This window comes from Loa loa, assembly GCF_000183805.2.
Source record: "Loa loa unplaced genomic scaffold supercont3.797, whole genome shotgun sequence".
Classification (NCBI taxonomy): Eukaryota; Metazoa; Nematoda; class Chromadorea; order Rhabditida; family Onchocercidae; genus Loa; species Loa loa.
This window is the reverse complement of record NW_018108977.1, coordinates 7275-12446: the sequence shown is the minus strand read 5'-3', so window position 1 is coordinate 12446 and position 5172 is coordinate 7275.

Genomic DNA, 5172 nt, shown 5'->3' with positions numbered 1-5172 from the left:
ATCAGTCAAATACAAACGTAAGGTCAGTATGAACTTCATAAAGTCTTAATGCAGAAATAAAAGGATTGCTAACTGATGACAAAGTCACTGATAAATAAGTGATAAGATATTGTCATGGATGGTATTTTATCAGTACAACTGTAAAACATAATTGCAACAAATCTAATCAATAACGGAACAGTCGGTCAATATGAATAAAATTTGCAATATTGTAGTTTACTTTTGAGGAATCATTCTGTCACAGCGCAAAATTCACCCAACACACTAATGCTCATACTCGACAAAAGATCCTGGTATTGTGGAGAGATGAAATGCAGTAACTATTAATTTATGGGAATAGATATGGATATTCGGGAAAGACTATAAAAAGGTAAGAGTGGAGAGGTAAGAATTAAGGAATGGGATTAGCCGACATCTGGCGCAAACGTCGTTGTAATGTGTAAACCACAACTGTAACAATAATAAGACAATTTCAGCTTAGTATACAGTAACAGGGATATAGTATACCATCTATAGCAATTCTTATTAGCATATATCTTCGAGGAAAGGATCGATTACGATAACTATGAAAACTTTAACTATGAAAAAAGTTGACTTATTTAGAATTTAGGTTATTTCGCAGATAAATGATTCATTACATTGAATTAATAAAGTAGATATTTTGATATTCAAGGTGATGAATCACTTATACAAATCTAACTCGTTCAATTTTTTTAAAACCAATCTTAATTGGAATATTTGAATGTTGCAGATAAAATCGTTTGTTGTGAATTTCTTCCAGCTGTCGGAATATTGTAAAGGTTTTCTAAATTTTTAATTAATCCTGACTAAGTTAATTAAGCCTTGATTAAACCTATCTGTAATCTATCGGAATATTGTGAAGGATTCATGTGTAAATGTCGCAATGTTTTTTAGTGTGATAATTAAGCGGATGTAAACACATCACGGGAAATTAAATCACTCTCATTATATAAAGAGCTCGGACAAGTCAACCGAATTGCAATAACTTAACCCAGTAGTTCGGTCCAGTCATTCGATTCGGGGAACTTTACTAATCGATGTTTACTTGTACTTTATGATACAGTATGGGAAGAGGATGAGTAAGTGATTATCACTTGATCTTATGATACGAAAATTATTGGTACCAATGGATGAATGCGGAGAAAAGTCATTGGATCAATGGATCAATCGATTCCTAGGATCATTCGATATCGCACATTTTGGGGAATCAAAATATGGCATTTAAACCTTGTAAATTTATAACAAACAGATTTTGTCACAACTGAAGTTAAGTTTTGGCACCCAAGCATATACCTGACAATGGTTACTTTATGTTTATCACTCTAAAGTGTCACCTCGGAACTTTTACTGGTGATGAACTCATCACAGAAGATCGATGCTTCAGCTTGCTTGATTACTGACCATTGCATTGAGGTATGGTTAGAAACAGTTCGTTTACCATAAAAATACATTAAAAGGTCTTCAGCATTGTCACCATCTGTCATGAGAAAGAGCATGCGTTCCCTTGTTAAGTTATGAGCTGCACTGATCGTGTCATATGCCTACATAAGGGTCTGTTAGAAAGCCGAGAAAATTCGTTATATGTACTGCAAAATCACCTTTCATGACCTTCAGTCAAGTTGTTAAGTGTTGACATCATAATTTAATATTTTTTGGTCTTCTGTCAAGCAGTTAAATGTAAATATGATTTTTGTATTTTTTGGTTTCAAGCCAAGCAGTTGAAACAATGCAAGTTTCAAAAATATTACATGATCGATGACCGACAATCAACAACTAGCCTTCTCTTCCCCTCTATCCGTTTAATACTGTAATAACCTATATTCTTGTATTATCATTTTGCTAATATGACAATAAACCTTACTATTTATTTGCCGGACCACTATTATCTTACAATCGGAAGGATTCACGTAGGTTTGCCTTTATTTTAATTTAATATTTCTTTAATAAAAATGAGAACTAATCTTTTTTTGGTGTCCAAAGTGAGGTGCGATGGCCACTAATAGCAAGTATTAAGCCCTGCAAAAGAAATGTTTGAGAATCTCTTTCACGAAGTAAATGTAATGGATATGAAACCATCGGAGCAAAGTTTAGAAGCGGAAAAAACGCTATGAATTTTATGAAATAAGAAAATGAATTATCGAAAAAAAAATTATGCGAATTGAAATGTGTAATAATACGCTGGAATCTGCGAATAATAAGTGGCTCAAATCTTTCCAGAAAAATCTCTAACGACAACAAGATGAAGGAATGATAAGGAAGATCATAATAGGAGATAAGTTATCACACTTTAACTATGTGCAAAAATGAAACCGACCAAGAACTAATGTGATTATCAAAGAACTCAAATTTGCTTCAGAAAAAAGAGTCTCCAATTCCTCATCATGCAATTAACTTACCACATTACCCATCTTCTATGTGGATCCATCATAATGGAGAGGATTCTGGAGCAGTTTTAATGCCGCAATCCATTCTCAAGATATTCCAAAAATTCAAAAATTAAATTATTCAAAAAAAATTCAAAGTAAAATTCGAAAGTCAAACTTTTAAACCACTAAAAGGAAATGCATTACAAATGATAAGAGGACATAATAGAGCTTCAGAAAACTATGAAATCATAAGAAGAGTGGTGATGGGAAGATAACCATGAAATCATAACTAAATTGTTATACAATGGATTACAACTCATTTAGAGAAACGATAAGTAATAGATTGAATGTATTGAAAAAATGAAAAGAATTTTTCGACATTTAGAGATTCTAGGAGAAAACTTAAAACACTACATCATAGAAACTGCAAATCGGAAGTAGATTGCCAAGATGGATACTAGATAAAGTATACCATCAAAGAAATGTCAATGTCCCACTAAGAACCTTCCTTGGAAACTTGCTCAATGTAAATGAACAAGTAAGGGACCAATTCTCAATTACTCAATTGATAAGAAATTAATTATATCTAAACCTAAGCAAAATCTCAAAAGTAACGTCAGAGAAACTTCAGCATATAGGATGGACGTGGTATTTGCTGTCCCAATGACCAACGTTTGAACGAAAACGTTTCAAAGGACAAATGTGCTCCTTCTTTTTTTTAAAAAAAAAAAAAACAATATCAAGGTGAGGGACACAAAAGAAAGGTAAAAATACTTCTTCTGTAAAGCTTCTCATAACAGTACGTATTTACAACAAGAAAAATACTAAAACAATATACCTAAATAAGAATTAACCTGTCGAAAAAGAAAAAAACCGAAGAGATTTTATTTCTTCGATTTTTTTTAGTATTTTTTAGATGAAAGTTTTATCACATTAAGCAAAGGAGAAGGATAAAATCTTTTTCTCATATCTAAAATGGATGAGTCAGTTATCTAAGTTTCAAATCTTCCAACAAATCCCCTTTGTCTGATGTTAACCTTGCATACATTTGATAGTTAAATTATACAAATTCTCTTTACATTATGTATAAATCCTTATATGCAGCTACTATATGATACTATAAGTTCAACCACATTTATAGATAATATAAAAGCTCATTAACGGATTTTAGAGCTTATTAAAAAAAAAAATTATTGATCGGACCAGAAATTGGCGACATTCATCTTCTTTAACTCCACTATTAACTCTTCCTAATTGATACTAATTAACGAACCAATGATACTACACTTTCTATTTCGTATTACAAAAATGGTATTGAATTTTGTATTGGTTGTTGTCTTTGCTAAATTTAATCGATGTGCTAAGTTTTCCGTTATAAAGGAAGGATAACTGCGATCCTATATCTAACAATGCTAAGACTTCTTCTTCTTGAGGTTGTAGACACTATCTCTGCATAAAAGTACCAAGTTAGTTGGAGTTGAAATATTAGTGGATAACCATCAACTTCGTCCGTTAGTTATGTCAGGAAAGGTTTTGTTTGTTTGTTGTTTGTTGATGGAGACGAAAGAGCAATTAACTCCATTTAGTATCAAGAAAGCTAGATCGTGTCTCATCATTCAAGCGCAAATGAGCGTACAAACCTAAAACAAATGAAACTATAATATTGTGCGCCAATATAGTTGGTTACTTAACTAATAAACTGCAAGTAGTTGAGATACTGCAGAAGGGTCAACTAAGGGACCTAAGGGATTATTGGAAATAGTCCGACTTATTAACTGGGGACAATTATTCATTTAAATTTGTTAAGTCGAACGGAATTAAGGAATTAAATTCCGGATATTCACTACTTCATGCAAAAATTGGGCCGATGATTGTACGCAATGGTGATATAAATAATCTTTGTAACATGAATACAACATATACTTCGAGTGCATTATTTGTTGCTAGTGTGAACTGTGAATTGGAGATAGAAAAATTTTGAAAATTGGAAATCATGATGATTCATAAACAACCCAATGCGAATGATAACAATGAAGCATTAAAACAATTCAAGATAACGTCAAATATGAATGTAGTATGTGGGGATATCAAGGATGTTGGCCATAGAAGGAATCTACGAACAAATTAAGTAATAATTTTGGATTATGTATTGGTCATTTAGGGGATTTGACCAAATGATTTCAACATGAATCATTTCTTCATTTATATAACGAAATAATCAAACATCAATTTATCATCAAATATAACTGAAGAAGTGCATTCTATGGACAAGCATTATAAGTGTTATACATTATTTACCATATAATGACGGTACTAATTCCTAGCAAGATTACAACAGTTACGAATTGTTTATAATGCTTCAGCGTGATGGACAATTTTAGCTTGCCTTTTATATTGTACAGTAGTATATTCACATATACAACATATTATACCCAATTGGTATCAAATTTACAACAAAGAAATTACTGATTCATTTCATTGCTTCTTATCGAGATTTCATCGATAAAAGAAAACTTTCACAACAGCTATTAATAGATAGACCTTGTCCTTCCAATTTTCCAATCATTTTTAGCCATCCAAAGAACTTTGTAAAAAATGAATATCAATGAAAATCAAAGAACTAATTTTGCCCAAAAATGAATGAATGGATCAAAAATTGAGTTGACCTTGAAGTCATGTCGAAAGGTTCACTTCCCTAATCAAAGTGTACTTCAATTTTATAATACGGAGAATTGGGGTAGTGAATGATAATTCTACGATAATCCTCAAGACTGATCAATATTCG